Raw genomic sequence first — 26,923 nt, forward strand, 5'->3', positions numbered from 1 at the left:
AATATATACCGAACAGGAGAAGTCCCAGGACTGAGCCTTGTGGGACGCCACTTGTAACTGGTTTGGAGTCTGACATGGCTCCAGCAATTCTAACCATGTGGGTTCTGTCCTTGAGCCAGTTTGCAACCCATCTAGTGACATAGGAGTTTATAGTTAAGTTGGTGAGCTTATCTATAATGCCCGAGTGGGGTATTGTATCGAAGGCTTTTGCGAGGTCCAGGTAGACTGTGTGGACCACCTTCCCCTCATCAATGGCCTTGGTGACTGTTTCAAAGAAATTGACCAGGTTTAAGAGGCAGGACCTGCCCTTAACAAAGCCGAACTGGGTAGGATCCAGTGTCTGTAGGTCCCCAATATCTTTTTGTCATTTTGGACTAATTCTGAGCATATCTGGGAATTACCACCCGGGTTCCTAACATAACTAAAGAAAGCCTTAAGATTATCCTTAGTGTCCTGTGCAATTTTTCTCTTGAAGCTGGCCTTAGATAATTTTATGAGTGCCTGTAGTTTTTTGCTAACACTGATCAGAGATGCCTTCCCTTTTTGGGATTTTGCTCTATCATGTAGTAGTTTCCTCCTTCTATTGTATAGTTTGTTTATGGCTGGGGTCCACCAGAGAGGACGTCTGCCTTTGGAGGATTGGGTCTTGGTTTTATTTGGGATTGCATGATCCATGCATTCCTGAAGGTGTTCATAGAATTTGTTTATAAAGGATTCTGCGGTCTGCGCCGTATTTTCCACAGGCTAGGGGGCTTTGAAGGATTCCACCTTGGTTTTGAGGAGTGTGAAATTTGCTTTAGAGAAGTTTTTCACTGTGGTTTTCTGGGCAGGGGGTGGGGTCGGGATGTGAATATCCAGTGAGATTAGTTTATGGTCTGATCTTACCAGTGAGGGATGCACTTCTGGTCTGGAGCATAGAGTCCCCATGTTGGTGATGATCAGGTCCAGTATGTTTTCCCCTCTTGGGGGAGTGGTAACAAGTTGTTCCATAGCATTTGAGTTTATAAATTCTAGGAACTTTTAAGCTAGGGTGATGGAGCTAGAGTAATGCTCCCAGGCTATGTTTGGGTAGTTGAAGTCGCCCAATATAATGGTGTTTGGAGAGACCTTCATATTTTCTAGTGTTCTCAGGAAGGCCGAGTGGGGTTCCTGGGTTTGGGAGGGTGGTCTGTAGCAGGCTATAAACTGGAAGGCAGTTTTACCCACTGTTAGTTGCACATGGATAGTCTCTAATGCTTCGTGCTGTGCCACCAACCTGGAGGTCTGGGTATCTTTGACGAATATTGATACTCCCCCTCCTTTTCTGGTTCAGTCCAAGTTTTGGGGCTGAAAAGCATGGTATGAGGTATAACCTGGTAGTGCTGGGGTGCTCTCTGGACCCTTGAACCCGGTTTCTGTTACTGCACAGATATCGATGTTCTCCATGCTAAGGAGAGTTTCCAGTGCATGCATCTTGAGGTTTAGACTTCTGGCATTGAGTAGCATTACTCTTAGGTTCTTATCCCTTGTGATAAATATGGAGGTGGGTTTGTCTTTTGAGCCTTGTCTAAAAAAGGCACTATGGGGGTAGCAAGAATCTTTGTCAATATCCAAAAGCCCAGGGGTGACAGGTGCAAGTCATCCCTAGTGAAGCATCATGCCTGGTGAGCGGGACGTCAGTGTGCCTGACGATAGAGTCACCTATTACAAGTGTATCAGGTGTGTTGTTTAGCCTTAAGGGCTGTGACTGTTCGGCACACTGGCTTTGTGAGATATGTGTTGCACGTGTTTTGCTTTGGGGTAGCGGTTGCTTGTGTGTCTGCTTTGGAGGTCTCTGCTGCTTAGGCAGATTTTTATTTAGAGCCTCTGAGTATGTTTTTGTGTGTTTATGTGTTTGGTTTGCTGTCGTGGTAGGTCTATGTGAGTCCGGAATTGTAGTGAGTGTGGTTTCCTTCTCCTCCTGACAGGTTTCACCAGTACTGAGTTGAGAGTGCTTAGCCTCCAGTTTGGCTATATGGTTGCATCTCTCACATGTGTTGGAATTTGTTGGGAGGAAAGGGTTGTCTGTGTACATGAGGCAGTTGTAACATTGCCTCAAGATTCCCAGATTCACCAGCTGGACCGGAGATGAGATTGATAACTGACCTTTGGACATGCTAGAATAGTATTGGGAATTCCTTTATAATTGAAAAAAAAGGGCCAATAGGGAACAAGGTACTCAAGGGGAGGTTGTGAGGGTGTAGTGCTTTTAATTTTTTAGTGCTGACTTATATAATTGCTTTAGTGAGCAAGTGCCAGGTAACTTAAATGCAATGTGTTACAGGTAACTTAAATGCAAAAATGACAAACAGTAACTTTCTTTCAAGTGAAACAAGGAAATAAGTACTGTAAGCAATGCAGATGTCACTAGGGATCCACAGAAGCGCTGAAAGCCGCGTTTTAGGTGGAATTAGCATTTCAGGGAAATAACAAGCAAACAAGCATACAAACAAAGCTAGATTCAGCAGGCCTGGATCTAGTCTATGCTACAGCAAACAAGGTGTACCAATTTCAGTAAGAAACAATTCAAATATGCAGGCACTATAAGCCTTTAACCAGAAATTCCCAGCTCTGAAGGGCAGAGTCCAGCCTCTCCTCCCACAAGAGTGCAGACCACGAACCTTCTTAATGTAAAATAACTGGCCTGATGCCCAAGTGCTGAAACCAGAACTAATACACTTTCAGAATAACAGACACTGAGCCCTCAATCAGCAGTTCCCAACTTAGAAGGATGCAAGCTACCTCTCCTGCCACCACAGTATCCTTGACATTTAATGAGACTCACCCTCCTGTCATAGTTAGTTCCGTGTTTTGGGGCTGTCAAGCATGGTATGTGGTGTAACCTGGTAGTGCTAGGGTGCTCTTGAGAGTCTTGAGCCTGTTGTCTATTACTGCACAGATATCAACATTTTCCATGCTGTGTAGAGTTTGGACTGCATGCATCTTGCGGTTTACATGTCTGGCATTGAGTTTACTTATTTCCATTTTCTTATCCCCTGTGCTACCTATGTAGGTGGCCTTGTGTTTCGAGCCTTACCACCAGAATGCAAAGATGTGCAGACATTACACTTTTGTAATTAATAGTGGTGTACAAAACAATACAATGACAATCATACTGTTAACGCATCAGGCATGCTGGGATATACCCACAATGATATCATTACACTGCACTGTTAACAACATGATAATATTACTACACTTCTATGTCATCACCCTGTGCATCAGTACCATGTTAACCTGTTCCTGCATCAGTGTTACAGATTGCAGGAGGTGGCACAGTTTCATTATATGCACAGGGTTTGTACTTGGTATGCCTGAGTCTGCCACTGATACATCCAATCGACATGTATGTGTGTGTGTGTTAGTGAGGGACAACAGTACAAGATGGGGCAATGTTGATGCGGTGTGTGCGTGTATGTGTTAGCCCTAGGTGTTAGCATTATGCATGCGTGTATGCATGCACACAGTTCCACCTCGTGGCTGCCATATACGGGTGTTTGTGGATAGACACAGACTGTACCTGCCAGGTCATACAGATCACTGTCTCTGGCCATGGACACCGTACCTGTGCCTGGCAGGGGTGCTACGGACAGTATCAGGTATTAAGCCAGACTGGGTACTGTCATCAGAAGCAGTTGGTTGATGACTGGACACATGTCCCTGCTGGGACTGTCCAGAGCCACGTGCACGTGGTCTCCTAGGGTGGTCTGATGACAGCACAGACCCAGCATTGCTGGGGCTGGTACTGGCACTATGGGAGCGGCTGTGGTTTTGTTGTCGTCCACGACGACTGCCAGCTGCTGATGTTGCTGGCATACGTCCACGTCGATGCCTCAACCATCCTGAATTGCCCTGGCTCATGGACATGTAGTTGTGGAACAGATCTAATGTGTCCCACCAACGTCTATCAATGACCTTGGTGAAATTATGGATGGCAGCCGCAACGTCACACATAGTGTCATTCATAGCAGTGCGATGTGCTCTAAGCTCCCTCAGACCCTGTCTGGTGTACCATTCCATTCATGCCTGTGCCTGCATTATAGCCCAGAATATAGCTGAGGTTGAAAGACCTCTGTGGGCACGTCTGACAGGGGTAGTATGACCACGGATGCTCCCATGAGAACCTCTGGACATCTGCCTGTGTGGTACCATGTTAGGACTCTGGCCATGGCTGCTGTGAGAGGATGCATGTGCCACTGATACCACATTACCGTGGTCAATGCCCACTGTATGCTGTCCCTCACCTAAGAACATTGGTGACAATGGATGTATCGGCAGGATGACTGTGCGCATTGATGGGGTTGACTGCTGTGTACTGTCGATTGGCTGACCAACAACAGACCCTGTCACACCTCCCTGTGCCATTACACATGTATCATCATTATCACTATCCCCAGCAGTGGCTTCAGGTTCCCTGCTGCACACCACCAGAGCAACACCAGAACCTGTGAGAGGAAGACAGGAAACACAGTTTACAATGTGTACACAATGTTACCACAGATGCACACGGGCACATGCACACATGCACACATGGGCACATGCACACATGCACAGATGCACACATGGGCACATGCACACATGCACACATGGGCACATGCACACATGCACACATGGGCACATGCACACATGCACACATGCACACATGGGCACATGCACATATGCACACATGCACACATGCACACATGGGCACATGCACACATGGGCACATGCACTCATGCGCACATGCACATATGCACACATGGGCACATGCACACTCCTTAGTACATGAGATACAAACACACAGACACAAACACACCTGCAATCCAACACATAGCAATACTGTTTGAGGGTATTATTACTATTATTATCATTAGTATTAAAAGTATTGTTATTACACACTCACCAGCATGGATTGGTTGCCTTGCTGTTAATCCAGAGGGACCTGCACAAATAAGACATTTATTGTCAGTGGGCACAACTGTGCCATTGATACTGTGAGTATGATACAGTACAGTAGTACAAAAGTTGGCTTTCACAGGTCTACTGCTGATATTGAGAATATCAATCTTGCACAATAATTTCCAGGATAACAGCTACAAACACAGTACACATCTCACATATGCATAAACTACCAGTGGAGAGAACAGTCAACTATAGATATGGCATGTTACCTGCATGCTCCATGTCCACATGCTGGGTGGCTCCAGCCTCCATCATTACACACGTCTGTGGATGTTATTGTTGTTGGGCTGGAGCCACAACACTTAGGAGGAGCTCCTCCAGTCTGGTGAGGGGGGGGGTATATAGGTGCCCCACCACCTGTGGCAAGCTGTTGCCTGTGGATATCAGACACATGCTGACGGACATTTCTAATTAAATCACTGCAGTGATGGCATACTTGCTCATATGTCTGGTTATGCATGCCTATGTCATTTACCCGACGGACAAGGTCTTGCCACAGTGCAGCCCTCTCCTTCTGGTTCTGGCTGGTCTGGGAAAAGAGTATTGCAAAATCCCACATCAGGCTCTGGTGTATCTCCTCATCCTCTGCAGCTGAATAAGAGGGGTTGCGCTGATGCACCATCGCCCTGGAAGGAAAAGAAAAATATGTGAGCAAGTAATATGGCACACATAATACTCTACTGTAGTGATATCACTGAACTGCCATATATATCATCTGTCTGTCTATCGGGGGATACACATGTAAATGACCACATATCAGTGCTCAGCCAACAACTGTGTGACAGTGCCTGGCACACTCCATACAACAAACTAATATACACCAGCAGTCGGCACACTGTTTGAGGTCCAATGCACAACCTCACACTCGGGGTATGTATCAAGGTAATGGATGGGGAACTTTGTCATCCCATGCAATGCATGCAATGCACAGTTAACATTTCAATGGTAATGCACCCTAGTCTTTGCAGCCATACCCCTACCTACACCGCAGTCATATACAGGGAACCACAGCACAACATATGGCAATGTAGTATGTTTGTATCCCAATACCTGACACATCTTTCTCTGGCCTCACACCAAGGACACACACTACCATGACAGACACAAAGTCATGCTGAGCAATCACACCATTACAGACCTTGCACACAGTCAGTGGCACACTCATTCCACCTCACATAGTTGGTATTGCAATGAGTACATGTGTGTGTGCATTGTGTCATAGGTAGGTAGTATGCTATTGGCCCTGGGCCTACAGCAGCAGCATTCTGTTATGCTACCCTTCCCCTTGGGACACATGTAATGTGATTGTACTTGCTCCTGTCAAACAGTTACACAGGGTAACTCATATGGCATATTACCTATCTGCATAACATTCAACCGGGGTATGTCTGACATCTACTAATGAGGAGCCTTGCTTCTTAATGCTGGGTAGTTTACTCCAGAGTATGGCTTATTTGTGGGTAGGAACCTGTACCTCCACCATGTGCTCTTTACTGCAGTGCCAAAGATGACAGACATAGGTCATTTAGGCTGGAGATATTGTGAGGTGTTACCAAGGTTGTTGGACAACTGTTATGGGTGTGACTTAACTATGTATATCCAGCAGTGGTAACCTCAGTGTAGGTAGTATGAAAGGCACTCCGTCTGTGGTTTTGTCAGTCACTCTGCATAGGTAATGTGTTTGAGGGCATTATCACTGTTTGTTCGGTATGACTGTGTCCTTCTCTTTTTCTGTAGTTGTCATGGGAGGTACATACTGTGTAGGACATTGTGAGGTGTAGAGGGGTACAGTGACCTACATTTCCCTAGCTGACACACCATTTGTGCTGACACGTACCATGTACAGGGATTGCAAGACTAGTGTGCCACTGTGAATATCAAAGGGGAGGCTATTGTGCACTTGTTTCCCATGTTCCCTTCTGACACATCCAGTAGTAGGCAGGCAACCACCTATGTGGTGGTTAGTGGTGAAAGTGTTTTGGAATGGGGTATGGTACTCCAGTATCCACACTGGTGTTCAGTCCATGCCTTTGTCACCAGGCACCTGTTGCAATACATCTGCACACATGTGCCTCTCTCAGTATATATATATATATATATATATATATATATATATATATATATATATATATATATATAGAGAGAGAGAGAGAGAGAGATATTCCTCTAGACGTTCATATCTGTATATCTGTCTGTATATGTGCATGTATCTATATATATCTATATATGTATGTGTCTATTACATATATATGTATATACATATTCTATCTATCTATCTATATATGTCTATCTATTTATACATACCTCTCTATCTATGTACACATATATGCATATTATATATATATATATATATATATATATATATATATATATATACATATATAAATATATATATATATATATATATATATATATATATATATATATATATATTTATTTATTTATTTATTTACACATACGAATACACCCACTAACCTACTGCTAAACATCCATTACTGTACAACCTACATTGTATGTTGTACTACAACCTACATTGATATGTGCACATAGCAACCTTCAAATACATATGTATGTCCAGCCTTCACTAACAGTTGCAGTATGTCCCCTGCCCTATGCACATCTTCATATATATATATATAGATACAGACTGCTAACACATATGGAGGGTTCACAGTATGTAGATTATTAGATTATGTAGTTTACATTACCTTTGTTTCTGACTGCTGTTTGGGATGGCTTGCTGATGGCTGGCTTGCTGATGGCTGGCCTGCTGATGGTTGGCTTGCTGATGGTTGGCTTGGTCTCTCTCTCTCTCTCTCTCTCTCTCTCTCTGTCTCTCCCTCCAGTTGTTGCAATGAAACTATTGCATGTGTGGACTGGGAGTACAGGCTGTTTTTGTAGGTATCTGCACATGTGCATGTGATGGCCTCTGCACCAATTGTTAGCCAGCATTTACTAATTGCATGCAGCCTGCTGTGTGGTAATTGCAGTTCTCACTTGGATTTCAGGACAGTGCTATAAAATGTTAGGTTAGGTAGGCGTAGCCCTTTCAGATTTTCAAGGAGGGGACCATGCTGGTATGCTGTGGACACTGTTCTGTGAGTGTAAAGGTTGGTATGTCTCTCATATTTAAGGCTGCGTTGTGGGCACTGAAATGCATGTTGTACTGAAACCTGACTGTTGCTTCTTCCAGGTCATTCTTCTCAGTGTGTATGTTAACTGACACCTAATAATACTAATACTGTTTAAATGGGAGTATGTGCTTTCCTGTGGGACTTGTGGATTAACTGGTATACAGCAGTGGCTCTTGCAATTTGTTGCTATGGCTTCACTATTTAGCCTTTACATTCACTCCTTGAAGGCCTGCTAGGTGTCTTTACTGGAATGTGATGCTATGGCTTTCCTATTTTCCATTTACATTCACTCCTTGTAATGCTTGATATATTTCTTTCAGCAGCAATTCCTTATATGTTTGGTGTGGTTTCGTGGTACTGCATGCAGTCTGGTAAGGCCAAGGTGTGAGGCTTGACACCTACAACGGTACTTTATTTCGCTGCTGAGCAGTAGTGGGGCCTTGTACTTTGTACTAACAGTTATGGATATCAGGCACATGCAGCGCTTGTAAACTGCTATACTGTCCTTATTTTATTAGTTGGCTACATCCTTTGATATTTCTGGGTTGTACTCCTACATGAGGGTGTGCTTGTGGAAGCAATTCTACAGCTTTTCACAGAGTATGTGACAGCAGACAGAATGATATGCCTGTGAGTTTCTGACACTTGCAGGCCTCAGATACTCTCAGGTGTATCTTTTAGCAGCCTGAGGGAATGGTACATATCAGTGGGATACACCCATGATATATTTCAGATATTCTACAATTGTGACTGTGGGGTATTTTGAGCATATGTATTACTACACCATTTCTGACATGCAAGTAGTGCGTACTTTAAGTAAATGACAGTTACCATTACGTGGGATTTCACACCTTTCTTCCTACTGTTAGTACATTTCACAGGGAGTCAGTGGGGCACAGTTAACATTTGTTTGCAAATCAGGAACATCCCTGTAAATCAGTCACAGTTGCGAGGTCTGGCCTCTTACCTATTCAGATATGGCAGTGTTTATCCTGCTCTGATAGTGTGTGTGGTTTGCAAGGTGCTACTGTCACATTATTACCTACTAGCATGGCTGTTTCTCTTAACACACTAATGTAATGCAATTCCACAAGAATTGCCAGTAAAGATACAAGAAAAGCTTTGTGTAATAGCCTTCCTATATTCCCTTTACATTCAGTCCTACTATTTCATGATATATTGCTTTCAGCACAAAGTTCTTGTATATCAGTCATGGCTTAGTGGTAAGTCATGCAAACTAGTGTTTCCAAGGTCCTGGGTTCGAGACTGACAGAGGAATTTTATTTTGCTGCTGAGCAGACTACAGGCCTTGTCATTCAGAGTGACTAAGGAATTTTAAGCAGTTGTAAGCAGGTTAGCGCTGGATTGCGTGGTGCTCACGCATGCGCAGTGGTGCTTAGCTAAGCACACACAAGCGCACACCCGCTTACAACTGCTTAAAAGTGCTTACTCTTGTGCACAACCGAGCTAATTTCTTTGAAAGAAAAGAAAATGGCGAGATAGGAAAGTGGTGAAAAAGGGGGCACAAAGAGGGTAGGACAGTAGGAAAACAAGCTCGGGATTTGCAGGAAGGATATAGGAAAAGCCCATAGCTGCCCATTTCTTTATCAGCATCAGCTGTGCATATGTCTGTAATTTGGTGTGAAATTTGAAACCTTCCACCCCTGAGAGAGGGGTGAGGACAACAAAATATGTTGTACAGCCAATTGTAATTACCAGTTCACATGTCCAGCAGACATGTCTGCAAAATGGGCAGCTATGTATGGGGCGTAATTTTTTTGTGGGAACAGAGTGCCCTTTTTTATTTTTTTTTTCAGGTGAGAGTGGAATGTAAGGTATAGGAAGTAGGTATATTTGGGGAGGTAGGTAGGGGAGGTTAACAGACAATACAAACAAGATGCATACAGGGGCGGAGTATGACACATGTGGGGGGGAAACACAATTGACGGGGATGGATGTTTGGATATTGTGAGACCATGAGCCCACAGATGGCAACAGTGGAACTGAGATCCTCACCCATGGGCAGTTGTCACTGTGCCTTCACTGCCCAGGATGGGGCTGTGCTGGGGGCTGTGTAGGATGGGCAGCAGGCACACCCGTGAGTTGCGCCACCCGTGCCTCAAGCTGGCGTAGGGGTTCATGCACAGAATGCCTGATCTCGCTAAGCACCACAGACTTTGGAGGGTGAGTGGACATTCTCCTCCGGCCATGCTTGCAGAGGGGGGACGAGCCCCATCCCCTGCAGCTCTTCCACCCGAAGGTGGCACAGGGCCACCGGAGGATGTTCCAGCCTGGGCACTAGTGCCAGGTGCACTCGCCAGCTGAGGTGGGAGAGGTGGGTCTGCTGGAACCCGCCTTCCCTGTTGTCCTATGTTTAGCAATATTTTATGACATTTTGGGTTAGTAACAAACAATACCATTCAAAATTAGTTGTAACAGCATGCATCAGTATTCCCATTAACCAAACACCCATGAATTCCAAACATTGAACAGCAAGCATAACACATGCATATTTTGAACAACAGTACACAACCCAACAGCATGCAGGGTTGATTGATGGCAACAGGTCATCAGGTTTGGATATGTGAACAGGGCACATGCATCAACATACATGCAAATATGTATGAACCAACAGGACAAATGTCCATAGGAATTAATTGTGAATACACATACCCAGTTTGTTGTGGAATGGCATTATTTGTGAATATAGGGTAGGGTGAAGAAATATTTCATTAACAACTTCAACTACCTATACATATGCTGTACATTTCTAGTAGCTGCAGATATATATACCCTTCACGTCTTAGTACAGTTTCCTATATGTAACCTTAGGAATGTTGGTGATGGGAATGTTACTGCTACATTAATATACATTGAATTTTTATTCATATGTGTTCATATCTGGCTGTGTTCAGGTACAGCATCCTGCTATATTTGATTTATATGGCTCTAGACAACTGTGGATGTTCATTATTTCATACAACCACACTATCTCCATATTGCAAGGTTACAGCAACATATCCAAATTGTGGGACAGACACATTCCAGCTTCAGTACTTTATTACAAACATTTCACTGTTTGGTTGTGGCTGTCTCATTCATTTCATTATGTACTGACTGCAGTATACTTTATTCAATAGTTATTACAGCTTTCTTGGTGGATTCATACCTCTTTCTCATACTCTCACTTGTTTTATTTTTACAATTCAAGATGGTACTTGATTCTAGGTGTTATTAGCATGTCTTACTTGGTTACAACAATCCTTTCCAACAGACTCACTTGTTTCATATGGCAGATTTTAAAAGGGGATGTATTTGACACGTGTCTATTGTCTTTAGCTTGTTTACCACTAATTTTCAGGCTGCAGCAGGTTATCTGATATTACAATACAGGTGGAAAATCTCTATTTCAGACATGTTTAATTTTTATTTTTGGATTACAGGCTGCATCACTTATTTAATCATACAGTACTAGCAGAATCTTTCTTTTAGTGTTATTTGAACTTTATTAATATGTAACTACACTGAACTCTTTTACAAGCTGTCTCACTTATATTGTATAACAATTACAAAAAAATAATTACTAACCTGCCTGGTGGCGCAACCGCACCAGCCTATCACCATAGGCTCACCGATTCACGGAACGCACACCTGCAGCTGTAATATAAATGAAGTAATATTGGAACATACATCTCCATAATATCAGCTAGGATAATTTCTTACATACGTAATTACATGGATACTTACTCAGTAGTGGGGCGTTGGGCATTTGCCAGGCCTCCTGGATCCAACGGTTCAGTTGGTCCTGCTTTTGTCTCTTTAGGGCCTCATGGTGGTGATGGACCTGTTCACCAGTCCTTGGTATGCCTGTGGCACTGGTGAGATCATGTGCCAACCGGTTCCACACCTCTGCCTTGTACACACCCCACAGAACCTAGCCCTGCATGAGTTGAGCCTCATAACACAGAGGCTCGCTTCACTCTGGAATAAAATCCCAGTCCAGGTTAGGTAGAGTCCCTCATTGACTCTCTTCAAGAGGAATCTTGATGAGTGGATGGGAGATCGTAGGTTTACCCCGGGTATCACTTCTGTGTCACTGTTAGACAGAGGCACAGTATACTAACCTCGAAAAAGGGCATAGCAAAATAAATTTAAAATGGGTGGCGAAAGCCAAACACATTCTGGCTAGGCTTATAAATGCCCTAGGGCAGATAGCCTAGTATGAACCTATGAACCTATGAACCAATGATCGTGGACTAGGAGCCAAACCATATATTTGGACTCCTTAACACCCCACCTCTGTGCTCGGAAGTGAGGTTCCACAATCAGTTATGCTGTGTATTCCTGCTTATGGGGCTTATATATGCCGTTTTTCCCGCACTTATCTGTGATTGGCCATTTTGGAAATGTATCAGCTTAAAAAAACCTGCTTTGTCATACTTCTATTTCCATTCATTCCTATATATATGCTAATACTGCATTTCTCAGTACAACTGTCATGGTTTAGTGGTTCAGTACTTTGACTATGGTCCTCGGTTCGAGCCTGGGCATTGCTTTTTTTATTTTATGACTGTCTACACAGGCTAGGAGGTGTGTCTGTGTAAAGGCGGCTATGATACAGCCTGCCCTACGTTGCCCGTCGGTAAGCTGATTGGCATGTTGCACAGCTCCGTGCAAACAGGTTACGCTGGTTTACGCGTCATTTGGCTATGAGCATGCATATTACACTGTCTGAGGCATTGCTCAGCTACTGGCACACAGTTTCAGCATGATAAAGCGCTGCTCAACTCCGGGCACTCATATCACACCTGTTAAACCACTGCTCATCTGCAGGCAGTCATACTCAGCTTGTTAGAGCGCTGCTCAGCTATGGGCACTTATAAATTTTTTTTTTTATTGTATCAGATTTCTTCCAAAATACATGGTCCATTTCATTACATTTTACTTAAATTATAGCTATATATATGTACATATATGTCAGGGGATTGTTTTGTGCTTATTTCACTAAAAATAGAAAATGATGTTTTTGGGGCTCGAACCGTGACTACCTCCTCTTTGGCCAATGTCTCTACCGCTACGCTATTGCTACTTGGCTTAATTTGCATATTTAGATCGTATATGCTTTTTCAATGACTACTAACTGTGGCTGAGTGAAGGGCACACCCCCGCAAAGGAGCGCAATTACGGGAAAACATTTTTGAAATTATAAAAAAAAATTAAACTGTTAATTTTTACATTTTACATTACAGTTGGGTTTCTAGTCTGTGGGGGCATGTGTGGTGTTGTGTTTCTTGACATTTCCGTGGACTCGCTCGTGGGAGTTTCCTTTCAGGACTGTGACTCTTCTGGGGGCGTGTCCCTTTGCAGGACTCGCCGTGCTGACACATCCCCTACTTTCCTACACGGACCGTGGTAGCCTAGGGTGTGATTCAGCATGCCCTCATGAATATGCATGGCATGCTGACGTCACACCGTTTAACTGCAGCCTCCATGTAAGACTTGTTAACTGTTACACGGAGGTTTCGTGAATCCTGCCCATACTCTCTGGTTTAAGTAATATAATACAGTGCCATTTGTCAAAAAGAACCTGGATGAATGGAAATGTACCCTAAAATTTACTTCAGGGCTAACTGACCTGCCCCTTCTTGAGAAAACAGTGCAGCCTGATGAAAGGTATCTCCAGATTATAAAATTATCTTAAACCTCCACTGCATCTCATGGGAAGTGATCTAAAGACTCCCTATTTATAATATCATGAGTTCATAATTGAACTGCTTAATCTGTGTGGATTAAGTGAAGCAGAACTAAGTTTAACATATTACTGTAGCATGACATGTAAATCCTATAATCCATATACAAAAATGAAATCAAGCTATAGCTTTAAATTAATCTAGGATCTCACTCTTTTGTACCATCTGTTGCTTATTAGGCATATCATTCCAATGTAAATGAATTAGATTGAATTAGTTACAGTGAATAGTTAGATTGATTTGTTTTGATTTGATTGTCATGTCATACACATTTCTTCTATGGAGATCTCAGTTGGAATATGCACATCACTGTGATTAAACCACACATTGAGTGCTTCTGTCACATTTATTGACTGTTTAGACATTATATGGTATCAAAACCGATGATATTCTTACCAGAACTGAAGAACTATATCTATAGATGTGAATAAATGTGTTTTTTAACAAGGATTTCTGTGTTTGGTTACCCAGAAGTGTAATTCACATTTATAAAAGTTCCAGAACATCACTCATCAAGAATATTTTTGGTGAATATAAATCTGACTAAAAGCTGATATTTGATTTGCTCTTCTTCATGTGTGGATTAGGCAAAAAGCATGAAAAGGTAGTATGCTGCATTTCTATAGGTTGCATGTAGCATTCAAGACATTTAACCTCTTTACTTTTCTTGATGAACAGAATGTACTAATAGCAGCATTTTGAGAGAAAAACTTAGGATATTTGTGAACCCAAGATGAACTTGACATTTATTAGACTTTTTCAGACCAGTTTTTAGCCTTAAACAAGCCATATATCATCTGTAACTTAGCTTAGGAATATAACAAACGTCTGTGGATTTACTGATTTACATGATTTATTAATAACCGAATAAGATATGGCATGGAAGTGATAAAACATGTAACAGAAAATTAAGAGTAATAGATCTGAATTTATTAAAATCTATGAATATGTTCAGAGCAAATTACACTGCTAGTACACACAGACAGACACACATACACAAAAAAATAAATAAATAAAATATCTTAGAAAAAAGGATGTGGTAAAATAAGATACAAGTCAAATAACACAGAAGTAGAGAAAAAAAAGAAAAAATATGATGTGTTGCAAAAGTTAGGAATATGAAAAAAGAGCCAAGCAAAAATCTAAATTCAAGACTCAAGTACACCCAAAAATTTTAGATATCGCTCTCTCTCTCTCTCTCTCTCTCTCTAATATATATATATATATATATATATATATATATATATATATATATATATATATATATATATATATATATATATATATATATATATATATATATATATATATATATATATATATATATATATATATATATATATATATATATATATATATATATATAAAGCTTCACATAGTAAATGTGGCTTTGAGCATGAGTGTAAGTCTTATCCTGCATTGAAACAGTCACTTTTAAACTGCATAGACAAATTATGTACTCTTATTATTATTATCCAAAAAGCCCAGAATTTTCAGACACACGATATAAAAAAACAATTGAGAACGAAATTAGAGGAAAGAAAAATACTTCCTCAAGAAAAACTGTCAGAAGCTTCAAATGAAAAATTGCATTCATTAATACAACAGATTTGTGAAAAAAACAGTATATAGTTCAAGAAACTTTGATCTGTTTGGAAAAAGAAGCATCTGAGGAAATTTATTTTTTTATTTATTTTTTTTTTTATTTTTATTTTACATTTGTTAACCGGGGGTGGCTGACTGAGCCGAAAAGGCCCTTTTTCAGCAGAGGCCCGGGGAGAAAAGCTCCACAAAGAAAAATTACAGACACATTTAGTTATTTAGACATGATCAGTATACACACAAATTACAAGAGACATGTTTTTACAGTGGTATGCGGCACAAACAGTTACACTGGAGAGAACAATCAAAAAAATATTAATTTTAAAAATAAAGGTAAGTAATAGATTTGTGGTGTACGGCTGAACTTTGGAACGTAGGTAGAATACATACATAGTACACAGGTACAGTACATACATTGTAGATTAGCCAGTGTTTGTGAGTAAGATTGAAAAACTATTATCAATTGCTCTAGATTTAGTATGTATATGTTATCCGCTTTCACTAGCCTGGGGAGCAATCATGGCACTGCCAACTTTGCTTGAGATGTTGCCTGATGAGGTCTTTGAAGGAGGCTTTGGATGATGTGTTTTGAATGCTAGTAGGGACAGAGTTCCATTTTTTAGCCACCAAACTACTATATAGTGCATCTCCAAACTATTGTAGCTGTTGGTGACTTCTAGTAGTAGTTTGCTTGATGATCTAAGAGGCCTTTTGGCTGAGTGATGTTGTACTAGGTTTTTGAGGGAAGGACACTTATTGGGGAGGTAATAGATAGAATGACAGAGGCAGAGCTGAATGTAGGTTAGGAGGTTGGGCAGTTCAAGCCAGTGGAGCTGTCTCAAAGCAGTACAGTGATGAGTTCTATATGAGCAATTTGCAGCAAAGTGGGCAATTCTGTTATAGCAAGCTTCCATTTTGCTTAGTTCAGTTTTGTTGAGATTAGTCAGAATGGGAGATGCATAGAGTAGGGTGGATAGATGTTGGGAGTTAGCAATGGCTGATCTTGTGTTGTTGGTAAGAAATGGTTTGATACGGTAGAGTGACCCCAGTTTGGCATGTACTTTTTTAATAGTTAAGTTCAGATGACTATCAAATTTTAGGTGGGAGTCTATGGTTATTCCCAATAGCTTAGGCTGTGCCACTGGAGCAATTGGAGTAGCATTTGTGGAGTAGATAGTGAACTGACTGTTAGTGTTTTTGTTAGAACTGGTTATAATCATAAGCTGAGTTTTCTTTGGATTGAGGATAAGTTGGGCTTTGGTAAGGTAGTTTTCAACGTCAGAGAATGCTAGTTGAGTTGTTTGCAGGAGGGTGGGAATGTTTTGAGCAGCACAGATTAAGGTAGTGTCATCTGCATACTGAATTATAGATGCATGCTGTGTGGAGGTGTGGAGGTCATTTGTGAAGACTGTGAATAGTAGTGGTCCTAAGATAGAACCCTGTGGGACTCCTATAGTTATGGTCAGCTGAGGAGAGAGAGAATTTTCCCATTTCACAGCTTGGTACCTGTCAGTTAAGTAGCTTTAGAACCAGGTAAGAGTGGAATTAGATAGATGATATTGGTTTGGTTTGTTTAGCAGGATTTGGTGTGAGACTGTGTCAAATGCTTTGGACCTATCCAAAAAAAAGAGTTGACACTTGCAGGCCTTCATTTTTGAGATGGTTTACTGTGTCTGTGAAGCAGAGGAGAGCTGTAGTGGTACTATGGGCAGGTCAGAAACCATGCTGAGTAGGTGACAGGATGTTGCAGTCTAGGAGATAGTTTAGCATCTGGGTATAGATGCATTTTTCTAGGATTTTGGCCAGGGGGGAGAGTAAAGCAATGGGTCTGTAGTTATTAAGTTCAGTGGAGGTCCCGCCTTTATGTATGGGTGTAACATAGGATATTTTCCAGAGTTTGGGCACATAGTTTTCAACAATTGATCTGTTTATGAGAGGGGAGACTGTGATAGCAATAGCATCTGCTGTGAGTTTCAAGAAATAGCTTGGGAGTAGGTCGGCTGCTGTTGATGAGGTTTTTAGTTTGGAGAGCATGCTTTTGATTGAAGTGGTGGAAACTGTTTTGAGGGTAAAGCTTGTATTAGTGTTATTTGTGTTGGGGGGATAGTGAGGAAGGAACTGTCCTGTGATACTAAGGATAGAATTGAGTTCACAAAGTGGGAGTTGAATTGTGTTTCGATGGGAACTTTAGTGTCAGGGGTGGTTGGTTTGGGGGTAGCCTTTTGGGTGGAGTTTAGTAGCTGGTTTACATTTTTCCAAAATTTTTGCGGGTTGTATTGGTATTTAGTTTGTAATGTTGTGTAGTAGGATTTTTTGTCCAGCCTAATGCATTTTTTTGCACGGTTGCACAGTTCTTGGTACTTAGTTAGGCTTTGTGTTTCTTTGTTTTTTTGATAGTAACGCTAGGCAGTGTCTCTGGACTTGAGGATTTGTTTGGTTTCTTTACTGAGCCAGGGGTTTGTAGAGGTTCTAACCTTGATTTTGCGTAATGGAGCGACAGTGTGTAGGTGTTGTAGAAATGTTTTGATTTTTTTTTGTTGAAATATGCTACAGCCTGGTCAAGCCTGGTCAAGAAGATATAAAGAACAAAACCTGGAGATATTTGAAAAGTATGAAAATGAAATATGGACATGGGAAAGAAAGAGAGATTTGATATGCTGCAATATTTATGCAAAGGAAAAGGCCAAATTAATCAATATAAAGAAGGCACCCCCTAAGACATTCAAAGAGAAATACAGGCAAAGCCACACAGATATGGAACCTTTCACAATAAAAAATATCACAAAGATGGAATGTAGAAAAGAAGATTAGTAAAGTAGAAGTAAAAAAAAATAGAAGTTGAAGTTATGGAGTGCCTGTGATGTGAAGGATTTGGTGTAGAAGATCTAACACAGGTTACATCACAACATGTTGGAGTGAGTCTCCAAAGTAAGGAGAAACAGGAAGAGCAGGAGACATCTGAAGAAGAAATATGGACATGAGAAAGAAAAGGAGATTTAATATGGTGTAATATTTATGCAAAGGAGAAAGCAAAACTAGCAAGTACAAAAAGAGCATCACCAAAGATATTTGAGGAGAAATACAGGCAAAATAATCCGGATATGGAAAACTTTGCAATAGAAAAAATAAGAAGACAAAGAGGAAAAGTAGAAAACTGATTAGTAATGGAGAAGTTAAAGAAATAGAAAATGAGGTATTGGAGTACCTGCAAAGTGAAGGATTCATCATAGAAAATCAAATGCAGAAAGCACCACAACAGGATAGAGCAATGGATATCCAAATTAAGGGGAAATCAGTGGAACAGTAAGCAATTAGTCAGGTGCTATATCATGATATTTTGGAGCCTTCCACAGAAAGCCAGTATAAATATTCACTTGAAGCTAGACAACAAGGAAAGGGACAGGAAAATGAGGAAACTGTGATGCAGTCAATGTTGAGGAGTGATAAGCCAGTGAGCTCCCATATGACAGAGCAACGGATGTCACAGGATGAAATCTAAGTGAAGGTACCACAGGAAGATGATATAAAACGTTCTATAGCATGCCCGCAGAAAATGGAAAACAAGCAATGTGCCCTCAGCTTGGAAGAAAATGAGCTAAGAGAAGAGTTGCTTGATATTTACAGTATATTAAGATGAATGAGAGAAATAGAATGCAGAAGGTTAATAAAACCCCCAAAAAATCAGAAGTCTGATACAATAAATGAATGCAGTAATTAGGACTGTCCATAGATATCCCCAAAATATAAAGTAAACAAGATATATTATTGTGCTGCTAAAATAATAACTGATAAATTTCTACCACAAGAACACAGGGTAGCGAAGGAAAGGAAGAGGTGAAATCGATTACCATCATGGAAGTATAGAATAAAGAAAACTATAAAGTAATTAAGACAAGAAGTGTCACTGTTAGAAGACTATAGAAGAGGGAATAGATCAACAAACATACTAAGTAAGATAGATGTGATAAAAGCAAAGCACAGTATTAAAACATAACAGGATCAGTGATGCACTATCAGAAATAACAAACTAAAAATTTCAGCACAGGCAGAAAAACTTAGAAGATTCACAGATAAATATAAAGGAAAAGTACAAAATAAGCAATTTATTGATGGCCCAAAAACGTTTTATAGAGAATTGTGAAACAAGGTGAAAGGAATTGAAAATCCCCCAAAAAAGAGGAAATAGATACATTTTAGAGAAGTATCTATAAAGATCCTGTGGCACATAACAAAGATGCTAAATGGACAAAAGGAGTAAAAGAAAGAATAAGAAGTTTAAAGGTGCAGGATATGAAATGGGATGAACTAACAGCCAGAGAGATTGAAACAAAGTTAAGAAAAGCCTTTAATTGAAAAACCCCAGGTCCAGATGTAGTACCTAACTTTTGGTTAAAAGTATTAACATCTTTGCACAAAGATTTAGCCATGAGTAAGAACTATTAATATGTGCACCCTGAACAGATGTCAGTCTGGCTAACAATAGGCAAAACAATGCTCCTACTTAAGAGTAAACCTACAAGCTACCCTAAAAATGATATACCAATAACATGCCTTCCAACGACGTATAAACTATACATGGGAATTGATGCTGACAGAGTTTATAGTCTTTTATAAAAAAACTCAATTATCGCAGTAGTGTGAAAGAGCAATAAAAGAAAGTGATATGGAACAAAGGATCATTTGTTGTTATATAAAGTCATACTGGAGGACTGTAAAAAGGGCAAGAATTTAAGTATGTCATGGATTGACTTTAAAAAATCATTTGATAGTATCCCACATTCCTGGATAAAGGAGTGCTTAAAAATGTATAATATATATATAAGATATGTAAGATATACCCTACACTGATCAACTACATGGCAGTGACCATCAAACAGTGGCAGACCACTTTACAATTAAGCCATGATAAAGGACAGATTATTATCCGAGGGATAAAAATTCAAAGGAGGATATTCCAGGGTGACTCTCTGTCACCGTTGCTTCTCTGCCTTGCCATTAACCCATTAAGCTGTTTAGTTAACATCTTAGGCCATGTTTACAATTTGGCTCCTAGAAAGCAACAAAGTGTAAAGACTTCTCATCGTCTCTTTGTTGATGATTTAAAACTGTATAGCTCATTAGTTGAGGAACTGAAAGCACAGCTGCAAGTTGTCAAAACTTTTTCAGATGATATAAAAATGTTATTTGGTCTTGATAAGTGTGCAAAAGCAACCTTTAAAGCAGGTAAACTGCAGCACCAGGAAAACATCAGTTTGGGACAAGAATGTGAGGGTGTATATAAATATTTGGGGATTTGATGAAGGATCAACAATAAAATATGAACAAATGTGAATAAAACTTAATAAGGAATACTGGTTGTGACATAATGGCAGAAGGACTGTATAATGAAAGGCATAATAATGTGGTAAGATTGTTGCACTTGTGATTGTGCAAACATGGTATTGAAGTGGCAGAAAAACACTGGAAACATGAGCCACAAAGCATCACAGAAAATGATGAAGTTTATAGCACATGGAATTATCCATTACCAACAGTTCAAAAGACAGATGCTAGAAAACCAGATATAGTGGTGAAGACAAAAGTAGCATTGATCATTGAAATTGCTACACCCAGAAACTACAGTGCCTTGAGTACATAGAGACACAAAGTCATAAAATATCAGGATCTGCAGGCAGAAATGAGAGCAGCATGGAGAAAAGATACCCAGACAGTTCCAATAGTAGTAGTAGGAGCAACAAATCTTATAAAAAAGAATCTGCAATTGTGTTTAGATATGTTCCCAATCCATGTAACCCTTTATGAATTGCAGAAGGAGAAGAATTGAAATTAAAAAAACTGTGGGAGAAACAAACAAATGCAGGTTCAGTAAAACAGAAATGGAAACAGTTGCACATCTTGTTGCTGGCTGTGCTACACTAATGGCAGAAGGCCCATATACTGAAAGGCATAATGATGTGCAAGACTGTTGCATTAGGGTTGTGTAAACATTATTACATTAGCTTGGAAGCTTTGGAAAAATAAGCACAAAGGGTTATAGAGAATGATGAAGTTTATATCACATGGGATCACCTATTACCAAAAGTTCAAGAAATTGATGCAAGAAAACAAGATGAAAGAAGACAAAAGTAGCATTGATCACTGAAATGGCTACACTCAATGATTACAGTGCCTTATGCACAAAGAGAGACACAAAGTCATAAAATGCCAGGGTTTTCCAGTAGAAACAAGGGCAATGTGTAAGAAGGATGCCCAGACACTTCTAATAGTAGTAGGAAGAATGGGTCTCATAAAAAAGAACCCACAGTCATATTTAGGAGTGCTACTGATACATGTAACTCCGTATGAACTGCAGAAGGAGTCATTTCTGGGCATATTGTTGGTGCTGCAAAGAGAACATCTGGTTAACATCAAAGACTGAAACAATATTAATTTCATGGACTTTAACAGATGGTTCAGTGGTGCAGTGCTTGTGTTGTCATTGCACAACAAGAGGTTCTCTAGTTTGATTCTTTGCTGGGTGTCTTCTGTGCCTTCTGTGCAGAGTCTGCATGTCCACCTTGCGTTTGTGTGGGTTTCCTCCCACATTACAAAGACGTGTGTGCCTCTGCTAAAAATGGGCTTAGTTCTAAGTCAGACATTCCCAATAAGCAAGTGTCAAATAAATGATTGTATTTTGACTTAGGAATGAGGTCCATTCCTGTCATGGTGTTAGAAACAAAAAAGACTTGGAGAAATTAACCTGAGTAAAATTGCACTAGAAAAGAACATTTTGTGAGATGTGTAAAACCAAAACAAGTGTGTTCAGAATAATTTTCAGATTCTTGTAGCTGTTAATCTATTCCTCTATTTTCCATTCGGTCTTAATGTTCTGCTTCTTGTGATGCCCTCCATTTGTGCTCGCCCAATTGCTGCCATAGTACCTTCCTTTTCTGTACTCATATTCATTCCATGGACCTTAGTTTAGCATTCCATTCCTCTACCATTTGCTGAAGTTCTTGCTCAGATTCTGCTTTTAATTCCACATTGTTTGCACACAGAAGCTTTATTGATCTATATCCTCTGATCTGTTTGCTGAAGCACTTCACCAGCTGAAAAGATAAAGATTACATAAATTCATGTTAAAAAGTTAAAAGGGAAGTAAGTTTGAGAAGTCTGAAATGCTCATGTCATTTTCTTAGATCAGATTTGTAAAAAAATAAGGAAGCAGCAACATGGTTGTACAGGAAAAAAAAACACACACTTAATTTCCCCTTAATCCATTTATATCAGTATAGCATTTATAAATTCATTAGTGATGTCCAATCTCCCTCTACTCTTTTTGGGAGTAGACCCAGCGTGTGTCTTTTTCTACTAACAGATGACCAAATAATTAATATGAGTAGAGCCATGGCTGTCCTAGCAACAGACAAAGTCAAGAAGATAAATGGTATTAAATTGAAACTGTAACCAAAGAAAATAATCATGTTCAGCAATATGAAACTTGTTCTTATATTTGTTTCTTTGGAAACTGTAAGCATAGCAGCCCACAGAAAATTCTACCTTTTGTACTTGTGTATGTGGGCCGCTATGCTTCGTTTATCACTGCCATATTAAAACAAAATCTATACCTGAACTTCATTGAGTAGCTATAGCCCTTGTATTTAGAAGTGGATTACTATGTTTCAGGACATCTAGAAATAAGGCATTTATGCAATTTATTTAATTCTTTTTATAGGAGAAAGCCATTGTACCATAGGATCATAGGATCATAGGAAATTACTAGGCTATTGGCCTTGAGGTCATTATGAGCCTAGAAAAGAGTTTAGCCCATGTTTAGACAAGTCAGCACCCAATGCCCCTGTTCAGAAGGGACGCAGGTGGAATTTCAGGGGTGTATTTTTTGTTTTCCATTTAGTTATCCAGGTTGCCCTTAAAAAGGGATAATGAGGTACTCTGCTTGACGTGGAGAGGGAGTCTATTCCACAGATGGGTGAGTCTCTGGGACACAAATCTGTCCCATCAACAAGTCCTATTTACTCAAGTGGAGCATGACTTGCAGATATGCAGCAGTCCCATTAAGGCAGAGTATGGGATTGCTTTGTATGCCAGACAGAGGTCACCTCTGATGAGTGTGTATGAAACTGAGTAGAAGGACAGGGCTTTTAGCCTATCTATGTAGAGTAGATGTTTGAGGCCCTGGATTCTCCTGATGAGGAATCTCTGTGGTCTCTCCAGCTGCTGGATATGCTTTGTGAGGTACATGCAGATGGAGGTGTTGTACTCAATAATTGGCCTTATAATGGAAGAATACAGGGATGTTATGACCTCCTTGTCCCTGGATGAGATACTCTTACTTATGAGGTGGGCCATGTCGAAAGCTTTCCTTACAATGGAAGAAACATGGTGGTCAAAAGTCAGGTTGCTATCAACCTGAGTGTCCAAATCCCTCATGAGTAATTGTATGCTTAGGACGCTGTTATTAATGTGATAAGTGGAGACATCACTCTCCGCAAAAGGGATGATGATGCATTTTTTGGCATTCAGCTTGAGGCAATGTTTCTGACACAAGTCATTTTATTTGGGTGAGACCCTCCTGGAGGACTTCCACATCACTTGAGGAATTGATGACCGTGCCCAGCTTGCAGTCATCTACAAACTTGGTCAGCCATAGCCCACTGATTTTGGCCTGCACTTCAGAGCAATATATCCTGAATAACAGAGTCTCCAAGACCAATTCCTGGGGTATGCCGTGCAGTGCGGGTCTACTGCTTGAGGTGGTTCCCCTATTTTGATTAGGTGGGTCCTATCAGTGAGCCAGTTTGTTACCCATCTCGTAACATACAGATTGATGCCCAGTTGAGAGAGTTTATTTATTATGCCCGAGTGGGGAATGATATTGAAGGCTTTGGCCAGGTCAATGTAGGCTGTGAGCACCATCTTCACCCTCGTCCATGGCTTTGGTTACTGTCTCAAAGAAGTCGATCAGATTTAACAGACATGACCTCCCCTTGATGAAGCCAAACTGTGTGGGGTTGAGTGTTTGGAGGTTGTTAATGATGTCCATGATAATTCATTCAATGGCCTTGCAGATCAGGCTAGTTAGGCTGATGGGACTATAATTTCCTGGATTGGTGGATGCTCCGCATTTGTGTAAAGGGATGACAGTGTCTGTCCTCCAATCAGCTGGGACAAAGCCAGTACTCAGGTTTTGGTTGAATAGCGTGCCTAATGGTGCTGCTAGTTCATGCCTGAGTTCATGAAGAATGCAGCCTGGGATGTTATTGGGTCCCATGGAGTCTATATTTTTTGCCTTTGAGGGGGCAGTGAGGACCTGTTCCCTTGAGATAAGGGGTGAGGTTTTCACTGAATCTGTCAGCCAGTACATTGGCTATATCTACAGCATTTTTGTATGTGGTGTCCTTGACCACTAGTTTTGAACAGATCTGGGTGCTTCCTTTGAGACTGCGGACATATATGAAGAAGGCCTTATGATTGTCTGTAGTAGATGTGGCCAATTTGGACTTTAAGTTGGCTTTAGAGTACCATAAAGAAACCAGGCCCAACGAATACTGGTGATGTCAGACCACAATAATCCATTGGAAATGGCCAGTTTATTTATTTACATATTTATGTATTCATGTATTTATTTATTTTATTTAATCATTCATTTATTCATTTCTGTTATAACTATTGATGTGACACCCCAACCCCATGTGCAAAAATGATAATAACGGTATTGTGGATGGATAGATTCTTTTGTGAAGTGGATTTTAGAGGATTTTTTCCCTCTACTATTGTAACATTGACAAATGATCCTTGACTGTATCTGATATAAAACAATATCAATAACAGGAATTGTTCTCTTAGCAAGAATTTTATCCATTGGAAAAGAAGACTCCTTTAGCTCAGTTATCCTAGCAAGCCGATACATTTCCTGAAGGAAATTTATTTGCTCGGGGACCAAGGTTGTTACCTTAATGTAACACAGAGTTTAAATAAATGTGAATTGAAATCCTCCAACAGCACAAGCTGAGTGAAAATATGAGCATCAGTCCAGTTCAGCATATAAACTTTCCTTGGGTTGTATCTGTAAATGACACCTTGATATCAGTGTTCTCATCTGGTTAACAGATTGATATACAATAAAATAAATATAACAATTCCTCCAAAGTATGGGTGGCACAATTGTTCTACACTTATCATTTGTGCCTCATACTACATAGCTGTCTAGAGTCAATGTCTTCATTTTGGCTGAACTGCCTTCCATGTACATAGTCCTTTTGTCCTAGTGTGTTTTTACTTGGTGATCTAGTTTCCTCACATACCCAATGCATGATGAAGGAAAAGTGAAAATCTTCTCTCCAGACTAATTGTAGCTAACAGAGCATCATTATTCATGCATTTGTATATAAATTGTATGAGTTAGCGGGTCTATATTAGAACACTGAAAATTCAAAATGTCGAGTGTTCTAATATCGAACCCTAGCAATCGAAAATTCAAAACATTGAACATTCGGAACAGTGATTTCTTTCCTAGGGAAAAAATTTGCTGTTCCAAAACACATACACACAACACAAGCACACCAAACAAGCAGCAATCCACACACATACACCTAAACTCTTACACCTAACCCTACACTAAACTATACATACACCACTAACTATCCACTTACCTTAATCCAAACCCTAACACTAAGGTCCGTCACTATTGCACAGTCACCTCAGTCCACCTACGGATATTTCCGTTTACATTTTTGATGTTTTGCGTTTTTGGTGTACTCGTGTCAAGAATATCGTATTCGATATTCTCGGACTTCGAGCACATAAAGTAGACGCAGCTAGCCACCTCCATACATGCCTGATGAGTGATTGTGAAAAAAGTGAAAAAAAATGATTATGGTAACATATTTCAGTTTGTTGTTCCTAGAGAGTATACTGCACCTATACAAGCTACAGTAGTCTTCCTTGTACTCCTTTGAGGTCTGTATGAAAAGTACAAGAAGCAATAATCACATTGTCCGCAACCAAAACACAAGCTTTTATGATCTCCTGTGAATGCCTCTAAGGTTTGACTGTGAAGAAAATAAAGTAGTAATGACCATACATTCCCCAACCCCTCCACATATCATACAGCAAACTTCAGTGCAGACATATCTGAGCAGGGTTAATTTTAGAATGGGTGTGATTTAAAGTAGAGGCCACAAAAAATTCCACGTCAAAATCCATTTATACAGTCTGTGGTGTGGGGGCCGTCAGACTCAAAGAACATCTAAGTGCCTGTATGTTCTGCAATATATTTTATGCCTTACTTTTGAAATGTAATTACTTGTTAACTGCATTTTTACTGCTACATAGAAGAGGAGGTGGTGTGGGCATAATGGTTAAGGTGTTTACCTCACAGATATGAGGAAGAAAGATTGATTTTGACTTCTGCTTATTTTAACCTGCATCTTTTACTGCTATTTAAGGACATCTTCAGAACCAAAAGTAAAACGGAAT

Source organism: Protopterus annectens, chromosome 4.part0 (assembly GCF_019279795.1).
Source record: "Protopterus annectens isolate FY-2018-M chromosome 4.part0, PAN1.0, whole genome shotgun sequence".
Classification (NCBI taxonomy): domain Eukaryota; kingdom Metazoa; phylum Chordata; order Ceratodontiformes; family Protopteridae; genus Protopterus; species Protopterus annectens.